Source organism: Lathyrus oleraceus, chromosome 6, assembly GCF_024323335.1.
Source record: "Lathyrus oleraceus cultivar Zhongwan6 chromosome 6, CAAS_Psat_ZW6_1.0, whole genome shotgun sequence".
NCBI lineage: Eukaryota > Viridiplantae > Streptophyta > Magnoliopsida > Fabales > Fabaceae > Lathyrus > Lathyrus oleraceus.
Genome location: NC_066584.1, coordinates 380,946,823 through 380,963,247, shown reverse-complemented (window position 1 = coordinate 380,963,247; position 16,425 = coordinate 380,946,823).

The following is a 16,425-nucleotide window of genomic DNA, read 5'->3' as shown; positions in this document are numbered from 1 at the left end:
TTGAGTACCTCACCCTGGGGAAATCTAGGCAAAAATTAGGGATTTGGCAAGTAACTGCATCCTGACAAGACTTTGTTCTACAATTGTTATCCATCAAAGATTCTCGCCCATTCATCATCAACCAAAGCTTCGAATACATCGGATTCAGAATTGGTGGAGAAATGGTCATTATGTTCAATGTAGCCCTTTTCCAATATATATCACCAATTTCAAATTTATAAAGATCTATGGAGTCTTGCCATTTGCAGACTACCATTCCATCAAATAAACTTGAGCTTTTATCCAATTATTTGCACTCTTATTTCTTTCTATTCAACAAATGTTTTGCATGTTTTAATTGAAAAAAAATGTCATTTGTTTTAAATAATCAAAATTTTCATAATTTGGTTTTAAACAAAGTGAACATTCACAATGACATAAGGATACTGGGAATGCCTTCAGTGCTCTCCCAAGGATGGTAAGATTCTTGACAGGGTAAGGCAGTTGTTCATATTCCTGGCATGTTCCTCCTGAGCCTTTTGTGGTTTCTCCCCCCTAGCAGAGTCTTGGGAAGATTTATTCCTCCCTCCTTCTTTCAGCAGAATAGTGATTCTTCCTCCTCGGAAGATGTGATTTCATTATTCGGGACAATGTTTGATGACCTTTGGAAATTTCTGATTTGGTGGTTGTTCCCCACAGAGTTCCATGTTCCCCTCTGATGATTTCCCCAGTAGAGTGTTTCCATGGCGGATTTTTGATTGATCTTTGCCTCCAGCTGGAATGTTTATCTCATTCCCCTACGGAGATCTTTGTTATCCTGGCTTTCTCTTTTGAGATGTAGTACCGGATGTTTGTACTTGTTCGATGGACTTGTTGGTGTTAGAGATACTTGTTTGTCAGCATTCATCATACATAAACTACGCATGTGTGCATATAATTTTCAAACATTCGGATATTCATATCACATTCTTTTCCATATACCTTTGTTTGCGATCCCCTGTTAGTTGGTAATACATTTCCCTAAGCAGATGTTGGTGTCTGAATTCCCCATATAGAGCCAGCCCCTTAAGCAGAAAGTGTTTATCTTTCCTTCCATATTCCCCACCGAGTTATATCCTCGTGGATGATGGTTGTTTCTGTTTCCTCCCAACACATATATTGGGATGGGAGTCCCCATTGAGTTATATCCTCACTGGGACGAGTCTTGATTCAACTTGCCTCTTTAGTTTGATCCTAGATTGACTTCTTGTGACTGTTTCCTGCGCTTCCCTGTGGTATAAATGAATAATTGCTCAGCAATCAGTAATCATGCATCTTATCCTCGGTGGAGTCTGTGGTTTTCTACCCTTATACCGGTAGTTGTAAACCCTATTTCATCCCTTTGCAGAGTTAACCTTTTGTTCATCCTAATCGATGACGGTTACTCTTCCGTGGTTTCCTACTCAGTATCCGGTAGATTTAATCCCCTCTTTGACGGTTATCATTATCCAATATTCGGTATTGATAAGTCCTTCACCCCCGGTGATATATCTCTTGGATGATTGCTCTTATCAAGCAGTTTATCCCTAGCAAGCCATCTTTCATTTACCGATTGTCGGTAATGGTTGTTGCTCCCCTTGAATGGTCATCATTATGTACCTAGTTTCGGTATCCCGATGCCTTTCTTTGTCGGTCGATTTATCCTTTATTAACCCAGTAACCGGTTGTGGATAATCTTCCATGCGAGTATATTATCTACGTTCTGGCGGTAATAGATAATATATCTCATGCACTCTTTGGTCGAAGCCTTTTGTTCTTCCCCAGTTGAGTAGGATTCGTATCCCTTTTTGGAATCGAATGTCTATCATATAATCGAGCTTGCTTTTAGCCCTCTTGCGGATGATGAGTGTCTTGGGAATATTCCCCAACTCACGTTTTGGTTGGTCACCTATTATATGCCCAGTAACCGGTATCCTTGGTGTTCCTTCCTTCTGCTCCCTATTATGACCTTGTGTCCCCCTGCGGAGTCAGTTTTTCCTGAGCCAAAGTTTACCTTTTTAGGTATACCTCAGATGATTTCGGACGTTTGATATCTCTCACCCTTGTACCGGTCTTAGATATTCATTCTTCCCAAGCTTGCTGTTCTCTCACCTTTATACCGGTGTTCAGATTGCATGTATCCTTGAGCTTATTACCCAGTAGCCGGTAATACCTCATCCTGGTGTTTCCCTAGTGGAGTCCCGTAGTGGATTTTCCCCATCTGAGTCCGGATTTTCATCCGAAGTATCCGTTATGGATAATTTTTGCTGTATTGGCATTACTCCCCCAATACATGTGCTTTTGAGTCAGCTCGGGTCTTTCCATGGATTTACTCTGTTTGGAATTTTGATCCCCAAGCTTTGAAGTCGTGACCTGCTCACGCATTTTATTCCCTTCTTATCCCCATTAGAGTCCTAGAGTCTCTGCCCATGGAGTAAATTACTCATATGAATTATCAGTTTCTCCTGATTTCATTTCCTTCTTTGTGGACACATATCTCTACAGAGTGTTACCTTTTGCATACATACATTTGCATCATGAGGTCTCTTAGGGACCAAAATTCGTCTCTCTGTTATTATTTAAGCCCATTCTACCTCGTCGAGACGAAGATTTAACCTTCACTTCTCCGGTTAGAATGACCTTAAATAGGGGCATCTGTAAGACCCCAATTTTGTCCCTAAGATCCCTCATGGCATCATAGCATTGCATTTGCATTGCCTCAAGGATCATAAGCATCTTGGCTCCCCTTACCTTTGGGTGGGACCTCTTGTGAGTGGTTTGAGATCACCAAGCATGTTTGATTTGTATATTATTGCTTTTCTTATTTTGTTTACTAACCAAAAGCACAAAAATATGTCACTAACATTTCTTGTTTGTAGCTTGAGCAATCACAAGGTCAAAAGCTTCAAGGAGATCATAAGTACAAAGATATGGCCAAGATGAGAGGAAAGCAAGCATGGTAATGGTTCCCAAAGCTCTCATCCATCAAATATGCCTCCCTAGCATCTCAATTCATCATTTTTGATCAAAGCAAGTCAAAGAGTTTGAGGTTTGTTTCCAAAGGAAACCCTAATTCATCTGTGTACCACAATGCCTTGCTCTTGAATCAACCTCAGCCCATGATCAAATACAATCAAGGGAAGTTCTTTAACTCATCATTTCATGCATATTTGAACTTATTTTAGTGTCCTCAATCATCAATTCATCAAGATATGAGTCATGGACTTGAGAAGTTGATCAGTCAATTCATCTAACTATTTTGAAATGCACTGAGACCTAACTTTTTATGTGTTGGTAAAATGGAGATGATCCCAAAAGCAAAAATGTTCTTAAGGACAATATGAACAACTTTCATGTTCATCACAAATTTATTTGAAGCTTAGAAGGTCATCATCCATTCCAAGACATTATAGGTCATTTTGACTAAAACCCTAATTTTAGGTCAACTTCCCAAGAACATAACTCATTCATTTTTTATGATTTTGAGGTGGGATCAAATGCATTAGAAATCTTAAGATGTCTACTTAAAATGTTATGTTGAACAAAAGTTCAAAATCTCAAAGGAAATACATGTGATAATGCAAAACATTATAGGTCACTTTGGACCAAATGCATTGAAAAGCAAAAAAGTCCAACTTCAAGTGCCCATAACTCTTTCATAAAAAATCCAAATGATGAAACCTTTAAGTCCATTTTTATTGTCTTGAAAATACCTACAACTTTAATGTTGAAGGTCTTTTCATTTGAGGCTTACATCATCAAAACAGAGGGGCTTGAACATTGGCCAAATTTGGAAACCTCACCTTTGCATGTTTTGCACCTTACACTTTAAACTCAAAATTCACTAATTTCCACACTTCAAATGGATTTTTTTCCCAACATAACATTTGTTCCTTACATCAAGACCTTTCCAACCATTACTCACATGCTCATGTTTGGATTTGGAAAATGGCATTTTCGAAGAGGAGAAGTTTTAGGCATGATTATGCATAACATGTTGAAATTCATCACACAAGCCAATTCACTCCAAACTACACGTCCAAACCAACTCACATTCATTTCAACTTGCATTTGCACCAAGTTTTGGGCCTCACATGCGCCTGTACAGGCCCATGCATGGAGGACCCAATTCACATGCACACGAGTTTGATCATGCATTGCATCAGCTCTTGCTATAAATACACTTGCTTGCTTCACTTGAAATCCAACCTAATGGCGCCTGAGATGCTGCACAACTGAATCTATAACCATTACCAAAGGAACTATTTCACTTTTCTTCAATTTTTTTCAGATCTGAAATTCAACTAAATCTGGTTGAATCTTTGGATCCAAAGTTTCTAGACCTCTCTCTCATAGTCCATTGTACTTCTGTTTTGCAAAAGGAAGCAAAGAAATCAGCTCAAATCTTCTCAATTCAAAGGTATGGTCCAACTGATTTTTGCTTCGAATCTCCTTGTTCCCTGATCTATTTGCCTGGCTATTATGTTTTCTGAAGTCCTCACTTGAGAGGCAAGCCAGTGGTGGCTTTGATTTTGTGTTTTGATAAACTGCAATTTATGTACCTGAATCTTCCAGCTCAGATTTCTTATTCTATAGAAAGCTTGAGTACAATTCAAGGTTACAGGGGTGATGTACATCATCCCAGCTTCATTTTGATGTATGGATCGTGCCATTTGGTTACCTCTTTTTGCTCTGCAATTTTTGAACGTGGCCAGAGTTTGGCCAGAGAAGAAGGTGGCGCTGGCCACCGTCTGGTCTCCAGATTCAATCTGGATCGTTTATCCATTTTCCTAGATGCAATCATGTACATCCATTGTTATGACTTTTCATTTGGCATGGTGTGATGCGTTTGACCCGCGTGTATGGTGAACACGCGCTTCCTAGCCGTATGATGATCCACATCAATTAATGAATCATCATCAGACGGCTCACGCTTTTTCTATTTTCTTAATTTCTGATTTTTTTTCCTTTTATTTCCTTTATTTTCAAAAATTCATATCTTCTTCATTTTTAATCCAAAAAATATGGGACCAATTGCATTCTTCTCCAAATAAATTCTAGTTTCTAATTTTGATTTTTAATATTTTTTATTTTGTCATTTGATATTTTTTGTGAATTTTATCATTTCTGGTTATTTTTAATTCATTTTAAATAGTTTTTGATATTCAAAAAATACAAAAATATTTTCCTAACCTATTCGAATGATGATGGATTTATGAAAAATATTCTCATCAATTTTTTAATTAATTTGAGATTTATTTGAGATTTTAGTTCAATTAGGTTATTTTTATTCATTTTTAATTGATTAAAAATAGTTGCTGACTTTAAAAAATGCTGAAATTTTTTGTCAAACCTTGTTTGACCTTGTTGAACTTGGGATGAATCACTTGGACCTTTCAAGGTTGATTTGAAGTGATTTTGAAGTTTGACCTTTCTTTTATTTTTTAATTCAAGTTTATTTTGATATTAAAAACGCCAAAAATATTTTGATTATTTTTTTACCTCCAATCTTCATCCCATTTCTGGTTTCTCATTGTTTGACTTTGACTTTCAATGTCATTTGGTCAACACACATGGATTGGTACATTCTATTTCACCTTATGCACTTTATTCTTTCCAATTCCTTTTCCATTATTCATCTCTTTCTTCTACTTCTTCTTTTTCTTTTTGATCAATGAGTTGAACGTTGATAAGTTAGCATTGATTAGGAAGACTTAATCTTCCTTGATTCAAATCTAATTCATCTTGATCAATTGGTCAAGTGAATGGCTTTGCATTAAGGATAGGTTGTTTCCTAAACATGCAAAAGGCTTAAACCAATACAAGATCAATTCTCTTCTTCTTTTTGGCATGGCAAGTTGTTGGAACTTGATTCACTAATCAAGACTTCTAACTTGTGTTGTTGCCTACATTATTATTGACCGGCCTCAGATAGTTGTGACTTCTACATAAGTCCAATTACGATTGCTTAACATAGCGCTAAATTTCCCTTATGGTACACTAACTACTAACACTAACTATTAACCATTAACATTTAATTTTGCTCTTTACTTTTATGCAATTTACCATTCTTGCACATACTATTCATTTGCTTTTTCCTTTGCTCACTTGAGCACATGTTTATGATAATGCAATTTGCCTTTTGCTCACTTGAGCACATACTTGTGTATATACTATTGTGTTTGTGTTTTGTTTGATTGTTGTGGACCAAATGCAAAAAATGGACAAAAGGACTTAGACTTTAGGACCTTCCCTATGCAAAATAGAGTCAAAGAGCAACTAGGCCTCATGCCTTTAGAGTGCTATGAATGTCAAAGAGCAACTAGGCCTCATGCCTTTAGAATGCTTAAAGTTTGAAGATGAACATTGAAAGGACCATATTCTAAACTCCCTCTTGTCCATTCTTTGATTTGTAAATAGAACCTTTTGATGTGTGTGTTTCTTTGTGCTAAGGATTCCAACTTGAGCCAAATTGAGGAACCATTACCATGAGCTCCTAAGAGAGAGATTCAAGATACATTGAGGAGCTTTCCAAGAGTGCATTTGATTGTTGATTGCTTGAGTTTATGCTTATGTGATTGCTTATTCCAAAGGATGGGAGCTACTTGGATCATCCATATGATCTCAAGAGAGGAACTCATTTTGTGGTTTTGTTTCTTATCCCTAACCTTTTGCATTGCTTAGGATCTTAGCCATTCTTCTTCTTCCCTCCATTCTAACCCAAGCCAAAACTTTTTGTGCAAACATTTAACAATTGTTTTCAAACATTAGAAACCTAAGCCTTATGCTTTTGATTTTCAAACTTTCTTTTCATAACACTTATTTTGAATTAAACTTCTAAGTCAACTTTGACCAAATTTTGTATATACTTTTCATTGGTAAATATAACTCATTCAAATGTCTTTTTGTGGTTTCAATGGCCACTCTCTTAATCAAAACTTTTTCATAACCTTTAGCTATTAGGTTTGAGTTATCCTTGTGGTAGATGTAATACTCACCTATATCCTTAGTGATGGACAATGAGTCTTCCATGCTTATTATAGAGTTAACCCCTCACTAGCATGTTGAAGCTATCCTCACATGGTGGATTTGTGGTTTTAGGTTGAGTTTTCTCCCTTGGATAACAAAAGACCTTAAGGATTTTGGACCAATCAATTCACCCACTTGTTTTGAGATTTTTACCCCGAACTACGAGGTTTTGATCCTAATCTTTTTATAAGATGGTACATAGGCAATGGGTTTATCCATCCAAACACAAAATGTAAATAACTTGTACATTCTCTCCTCATCTCTTCAATCATGTTTGCACAAACAAATTTTCACAAAATACCAACCTTACAACCAATGTGAAAAGGGCTCCCTAGGAGTACCTAGGATGTTTTGGGTGCCTAACACCTTCCCATTGCATAACCAACCCCCCCTACCCAGATCTCTGACTCTCTTTTACTAGTTTTTTATTCGATAAAACTTTTAGGTTTTTGTTCGTTTTCTAACCATTCCTTTGGATAAATAGAAGTGCGGTGGCGACTTGACTTGTATGATTTACTTTGGATTTAGTCAATATCTCTAATGGTAACGAATACCCCGCTACAGACTACTCCACACAAGTCGAACATGACTATACCATCCTCTTATCTTAATTGCACTCAAGTTCGGGTTAGAACTTATCTCACCACTCAGAGATCACCAAGCACAACAAGCAGATTATATCACACACATATATATAAACATCATATATATACAAATATATTCACACAAAAAGTAGGCTAAACCCACTGGAGACTACTCCCTAGTAGAGTCGCCACTTAATTTCCTGTAGCAGGAAATTCATGATCATCAAGCTATTAACAAGCTAGAGATCAAATAACAAGAGTTGCCACCGCACTTTTATTATTTCCAAGGGAAAAGGGAAAAGTACGAACAAAACCCAAATAGTAAGAAGTTTTCAAATAAAAACTAATAAAAATCAGAGATCACAGGTAAGGGGGTTGGTTACACAAAGGGAAAGTGTTAGCACCCAAAGTGTCCTAGGTACTCCTAGGGATCCCCTTTTGTGTGCATATGTCTTTTGTATAAAGTGATGTTTACAAACAAATAGAATGGGGGGATGAGAAAAGAATTCATTAATTATATTTTTGTGTTTGGCAAGACCTTCGGTCTTGTGCCTACGTACCAACATAAAAATGAGGGATCAAAACCTCGTAGTTCGTGCTACAAATTTCAAAGTGAGTATGTTGGTTTTAACAAAAATCAAGTTTGTAAGGCACAAAGGCCTAAAATGGTTTGAATGAGGTAGTTATTTTTGGCTTTTTGAAAATTTAAGTCAAGTATGGTTATGTTTATTTACAAGTTTGATTTAAGAAAGTAAGTTTGAAAATGCAATGGCATAAGTCCAAAGTTTCTATCTTTTTTTTGAAAGTGGTCAAAGTTTAGAACAAAAGTAGTTCACACAAAGAAGGTTTTAAAAATGGAGGGAGAGATTTTGAAATTAAAGAAATGGGGGAGAAGATGAAGAGACTATCCTATGCACAAAATTAAAAGTTTAAAGTTGAAAAGATCTGACCAAATGGGTAGCAATCCAATAGACAAGTATGTCAATAGAAATCCAGAATTCCCTTGGACTTTTGTTCAAGAAACTCACAAATGCACAATTATATCAGTCTTGAAGAGCAAAGGCATCAAATAAAGATAGCCTCATCCAAGCTTATCCACTTCATGATCTTCTTCAAAATAGTCCATGCAACAGATGAATTCCACAAGTCACAGGTTTGACATAACAGCTTAACAATGATCAATGTTGTAGATGTACTAGAGAGATCTTGAATGATGTATCAGATGAACTTCAAATTACAAGCACTTGATTCTTCAACAAATTGGCATTGGCCAAGTCCATTAGCAAAGGAATGTTGCCTAAGTTCTAAGTCCAATTGGGCAAGATCAAACCAACAGTCCACTCAAAAGTCTTTTAGGGTTTTATGTTGTTATTATGTACATTAGTGGTCAAGGACCACACAAACAAATAAGGTAACACAAACAAAATAATATCACAAAATATGGTCCAAATGGACAAAGTGAAAATACATTAACATAAAAAACTTAGAATGATGTGTATAATGGCAAATGATAATAGAGTGCTAAAAGTAAATTGCATTAAAAGTAAAGACTTGAAGTTAAAAGTTAATGGTTAGTAAGTTAGAAGTTATTTTTGTTTTGCTTTTAATTTCAAGACATTCTTTGGAGAACACTCAACCCACTTGCCACAAGCATGGATCCTTGAACCAAAACATCTTCCAAAGTAAGGAAAGAAGGCCAAGTTTCCACACAATACCATGGAAGAGGGGAGACTTACAATCTCACTAACTAGAATGCTTATGCCTTTGTGTCAAAAATTTAGCTCTATGTTAAGCAATCGTAATTGGACTTACATAGAAGTCACAACTATTTGACATCGGGCAATAGACTTTTGGTGTTAATGCATGTTGGAGACATAGTATTATGAACTATGCTCATTAAACATACCACACACACAAAATATGCAAAAGGTGTGGCCTAATATAATCTTTCAATCAACTAGGATTAGGACTTTGAGATATCATTGGCCAAATGGAAATGAATGAATGAAGAAGGGGAATTAGATGAAGGGGAAGGGGATGAATGAGATCACAAATTGGTCAAAGGAGGACTTTTATTAAATTAATATCATTCATTCATTTTGGGAGATGGAATGTACATTCCATCAATCCCCTAAATTCAATGATATTAACTTGACAAATTCAAATCAACCTTGACCAAGGCCCAACAATAAACAATCAATCTGTCTCATATCTGTCAACTCTAGGCGAACTTCATCCATCTGCTCGATCAAATCTCCAATATCTTGCTGGGTCCTGTCAAGGAAATCAGTCTTCTGCTGGCTAATCTGGTCAGTAGCCACTCGCAGCTCTTCTTGTTGTCTCTACAAGTTGCGAAGTTGAAGAGCATGCTCGGCCTCCATTTCATTCAGATGTTTTTATGTGTTGTTTAAGCTCGAATAGAATATCATCAAGTGAACTCCGGATGGAAATGTATTCATACTCCTCTGGTGGTTGGTATGTACCTGCAAAAGGGTCAGTAGAAAAATATGCAGTGTGTGAACGACTGCTAGGCCCGCATGCATCAGTTGCACGTGAATGAGTGCGGGTCTGTGGAACGGAATGCCCCATAATATCATGATAATGTCTCTCAGTTCTCTCTCTTCCTCAAGGCCAGTGGCCTCGGTATCAAAAATCTAGTTAGTGAGGACATGCCCGTTAATATGGTCAGAACAGTGTAATGAGACCCCTCTAACCTCTCTGTTACTAATTATAAGACGATATTTTCCATTTGGTAAATCTAGTTAAGCCATGTGTGCCACGAGAAATCGAGGTTTAAATGGGGGTATTATCGTCACCCACGCAGGTGCTGTGACGGTGTTACTTTCAGGCGAAAACCCTTCTTGGTCCAAAACCCTAAATCACTATGCTCATCACATATTATTTATTTTTCAGATAAATGAACAACCTGAGAAGGGTAACTCCATTTTATTGATAAAAATCAAATTTCTTCTTGATAAACTATTTATATAATTTAGGGTTAATATCCATTTTTCCTCCTGTAACGTTAGCGGGTTTTGCTCTTAGCTCCTGTTGAAGATTTTTTCTTAACCCCCCCCCCCCCTTGCAGTTCTTCAGATTCCCTCAGATACACACCTGACTGCCACATTTCAACCAAGATTCTCTCTAAGTGCATACATGGCAGTCCACGTGGTAATTTTTTTTAACCACACGGACTTTATTTATTTATTAATTTATTATATAATATTTTTTAAACTTGTTTATTATTATTTTTTTAAGTTTTATTAAATTGTTTTTATAAACTACTAATATAAATTAACAGCAAATGTTGCAATTTATAACACCGTCCCAAAGTTTGGATTGCCTGTCAAATATTTGTTCACTTCGTCCCAACGTTGGGACGAAGTTGAAATTACTTTTTACCCGAAGTAAAAAGTCATTTCTTCATGTTTTCTCGATATAAATCTAGTATTGATATTGTTTCATCAATCTTCTTCAGGTTTTCTCTTTGTCGATATATTTTTAAATTAAACAATTTAATAGATCAAATATATTTAAATATTATTTTTGTTTGTAAAATGATTAAAAATCACATATAAAAGACAATCCTTCTTGGTCCAAAACCCTAAATCACTATGATCATCACATATTATTTATTTTTCAGATATTTGTTTTACATCATTGTTCCAAAGTTAGGTCCATAGTAATTAGAGGATCAATGAGGCGTATTTCAACACTCCTCTTACATTTTTACATACTTCATTAGTTCATTTTTTTTAATAACTTTGTCAGCATGACGCATATATTTTATATAATTAATTATACAAATTTATTCATTTTCAAAGAGGAAATCATATTGCACTATTAGAGTTTTTTAACATTTTGCAATGCGTCATGACAAATCCTTTGAACTTGAGCAATAAATTATGGATTTTTCTTCAGAAGTTCTCCCAGTGGAATGAAGGGATATTGGTAATAAACTATCTGCAGGGGCATGAAGATATGGTTGATCAACCCGAGAGGAATGTATAGAATAAGATGGATGATCAACCCGAGAGTCATGTAGATATCAAGGTTGAGATCTTCCCCCACACTTGAATTAAACATTATCCCCATTGTTTTAATACAACGTGAAAGAAGGAGTAGATAAACCTGGTGTATCTCAATGATGACGACCTCGGTCGCGGTGTCGTCCCATGCCTCCTCTCTAAAAAGATGGGTGAGGGACATGTTACACAATCTGTCTCATATCTGTCAACTCTAGGCGAACTTCATCCATCTGCTCGATCAAATCTCCAATATCTTGCTGGGTCCTGTCAAGGAAATCAGTCTTCTGCTGGCTAATCTGGTCAGTAGCCACTCGCAGCTCTTCTTGTTGTCTCTACATGTTGCGAAGTTGAAGAGCATGCTCGGCCTCCATTTCATTCAGATGTTTTTATGTGTTGTTTAAGCTCGAATAGAATATCATCAAGTGAACTCCGGATGGAAATGTATTCATACTCCTCTGGTGGTTGGTATGTACCTGCAAAAGGGTCAGTAGAAAAATATGCAGTGTGTGAACGACTGCTAGGCCCGCATGCATCAGTTGCACGTGAATGAGTGCGGGTCTGTGGAACGGAATGCCCCATAATATCATGATAATGTCTCTCAGTTCTCTCTCTTCCTCAAGGCCAGTGGCCTCGGTATCAAAAATCTAGTTAGTGAGGACATGCCCGTTAATATGGTCTAAACAGTGTAATGAGACCCCTCTAACCTCTCTGTTACTAATTATAAGACGATATTTTCCATTTGGTAAATCTAGTTAAGCCATGTGTGCCACGAGAAATCGAGGTTTAAATGGGGGTATTATCGTCACCCACGTAGGTGCTGTGACGGTGTTACTTTCAGGCGAATCGTCGAAGTCGCAAATGTTGCAATTTATAACACCGTCCCAACGTTAGCGGGTTTTGCTCTTAGCTCCTGTTAAAGATTTTTTCTTAAACCCCCCCTGCAGTTCTTCAGATTCCCTCAGATACACACCTGACTGCCACATTTCAACCAAGATTCTCTCTAAGTGCATACGTGGCAGTCCACGTGGTAATTTTTTTAACCACACGGACTTTATTTATTTATTAATTTATTATATAATATTTTTTAAACTTGTTTATTATTATTTTTTTAAGTTTTATTAAATTGTTTTTATAAACTACTAATATAAATTAACAGCAAATGTTGCAATTTATAACACCGTCCCAAAGTTGGGATACCCTGTCAAAGATTTTTTCACTTAGTCCCAACGTTGGGACGAAGTTGAAATTACTTGTTACCCTAAGTAAAAGGTCATTTCTTCATGTTTTCTCGATATAAATCTAGTATTGATATTGTTTCATCAATCTTCTTCAGGTTTTCTCTATGTCGATATATTTTTAAATTAAACAATTTAATAGATCAAATATATTTAAATATTATTTTTGTTTGTAAAATGATTAAAAATCACATATAAAAGACAATCCTTCTTGGTCCAAAACCCTAAATCACTATGCTCATCACTTATTCTTTATTTTTCAGATATTTGTTTTACATCATTGTTCCAAAGTTAGGTCCATAGTAATTAGAGGATCAATGAGGCGTATTTCAACACTCCTCTTACATTTGTACATAGTTCATTTTTTTTAATAACTTTGTCAGCATGACGCATATATTTTATATAATTAATTATACAAATTTCTTCATTTTCAAAGAGGAAATCATATTGCACTATTAGAGTTTTTTAACATTTTGCAATGCGTCATGACAAATCCTTTGAACTTGAGCAATAAATTATGGATTTTTCTTCAGAAGTTCTCCCAGTGGAATGAAGGGATATTGGTAATAAACTATCTGCAGGGGCATGAAGATATGGTTGATCAACCCGAGAGGAATGTATAGAATAAGATGGATGATCAACCCGAGAGTCATGTAGATATCAAGGTTGAGATCTTCCCCCACACTTGAATTAAACATTATCCCCATTGTTTTAATACAACGTGAAAGAAGGAGTAGATAAACCTGGTGTATCTCAATGATGACGACCTCGGTCGCGGTGTCGTCCCATGCCTCCTCTCTAAAAAGATGGGTGAGGGACATGTTACAAAAATGATGTACAAAAAATAACCAGCATATGCATGTTTTCTCAATATAAATCTAGTATTGATATTGTTTCATCAATCTTCTTCAGGTTTTCTCTATGTCACTATTTTTTAAATTAAACAATTTAATAAATCAAATATATTTAAAAATTATTTTTGTTTGTAAACTGATTAAAAATCACATATAAAAGAAAATCCTTCTTGGTCCAAAACCCTAAATCACTATGCTCACCACATATTATTTATTTTTCAGATAAATGAACAACCTGAGAAGGGCAACTTCATTTTATTGATAAAAATCAAATTTCTTCTTGATAAACTATTTATATAATTTAGGGTTAATATCCATTTTTCCTCCTGTAACGTTAGCGGGTTTTGCTCTTAGCTCCTGTTAAAGATTTTTTCTTAACCCCCCCCCCCCCCCCCCCCCTTGCAGTTCTTCAGATTCCCTCAGATACACACCTGACTGCCACATTTCAACCAAGATTCTCTCTAAGTGCATACATGGCAGTCCACGTGGTAATTTTTTTTAACCACACGGACTTTATTTATTTATTTATTAATTTATTATATAATATTTTTTAAACTTGTTAAAAAAAGTTACCACGTGGACTGCCACGTACGCACTTAGAGAGAATCTTGGTTGAAATGTGGCAGTCAGATTGTGTAACATGTCCCTCACCCATCTTTTTAGAGAGGAGGCATGGGACGACACCGCGACCGAGGTCGTCATCATTGAGATACACCAGGTTTATCTACTCCTTCTTTCACGTTGTATTAAAACAATGGGGATAATGTTTAATTCAAGTGTGGGGGAAGATCTCAACCTTGATATCTACATGACTCTCGGGTTGATCATCCATCTTATTCTATACATTCCTCTCGGGTTGATCAACCATATCTTCATGCCCCTGCAGATAGTTTATTACCAATATCCCTTCATTCCACTGGGAGAACTTCTGAAGAAAAATCCATAATTTATTGCTCAAGTTCAAAGGATTTGTCATGACGCATTGCAAAATGTTAAAAAAACTCTAATAGTGCAATATGATTTCCTCTTTGAAAACGAAGAAATTTGTATAATTAATTATATAAAATATATGCGTCATGCTGACAAAGTTATTAAAAAAAATGAACTATGTACAAATGTAAGAGGAGTGTTGAAATACGCCTCATTGATCCTCTAATTACTATGGACCTAACTTTGGAACAATGATGTAAAACAAATATCTGAAAAATAAAGAATAAGTGATGATCATAGTGATTTAGGGTTTTGGACCAAGAAGGATTGTCTTTTATATGTGATTTTTAATCATTTTACAAACAAAAATAATATTTAAATATATTTGATCTATTAAATTGTTTAATTTAAAAATATATCGACATAGAGAAAACCTGAAGAAGATTGATGAAACAATATCAATACTAGATTTATATCGAGAAAACATGAAGAAATGACCTTTTACTTCGGGTAAGAAGTAATTTCAACTTCGTCGCAACTTTGGGACTAAGTGAAAAACTCTTTGACAGGCTATCCCAACGTTGGGACGGTGTTATAAATTGCAACATTTGCTGTGAATTTATATTAGTAGTTTATAAAAACAATTTAATAAAACTTAAAAAAAAAATAATAAACAAGTTTAAAAAATATTATATAATAAATTAATAAATAAATAAAGTCCGTGTGGTTAAAAAAATTACCACGTGCAGTGTCCAATTCATTGAGAAAACATAATTAATTATATATAATAAACATACTAGAAATTAGACACTACTCAAATTATAATGCTTGTTACAATAGTAACTACTACTAATCTACTACAGCTGATCACATGTCAGTGTTTATAAACACAGATTTGACCTAATACTCTTAGTTAGGGTTTAGATACAACCACGTACTACTAAACCAAGTCGAAAAACTTACTGGTATAAAATTGAAGCTTTTTATCGAACTTGCGATCCGACTTTGAATCCGATGAATCTGAACTGCACGCATGAGAAAATAACTCAATTATTTTCAACTTTAACATCATCTAAACCAATTTACACAAATATGATGCATAGGAAAATTGTATCCAACTAAAATCACATAAGCTACTGTCACATAAGCTAATGTCAAATAAGCTACTGTCACATAAGCTTCAGTCTCATAAGCTAATATCAAATAAGCTATTGTCACATAACAGATTGAAACATATAAAACAAACATTCTAAAAAACCCATTTGCTTAAATGATTCAAAAACGAAAACTATTATCCTAAATGATTAAAAAACGAAAACCCACAATGCATAGACACAAGAACAAAAAGGAAAGAGAATAGTTGTACCTGAAAAGTGCGAAGAAAGAAGCTGAGATTTGTAAAGAAGTTGAAGAATCGCGTTTGGAGTAGAAGAAGCTGAGTTGAAGAATCGCGTTTGGAGTAGAAGAAGCTGAGATGGAGAATCGCGTTTGGAGAAGCTGAGTTTGGAATCACGTTTTGGTATGGAATCGCGTTTGTGAAATGTGTTTTCAGATTGGAGGGTTTGAGAAGGTAAATGGGTAACCGACCCGTTTTGATTGGTAATCTTAATCAAATTTGGTTTACCAAATTCATTAATACAAAGCAAAGAGAGTAATGAAGGAATTAATACAAAGCAGAAAATTGGAAAGTAGAGAGTATGGTAGCTTAAAAATAGAAGAAACAGTTGAAAAGAAATTAAAGAGGGCAATGAAGGAAAATTGTAAGAAC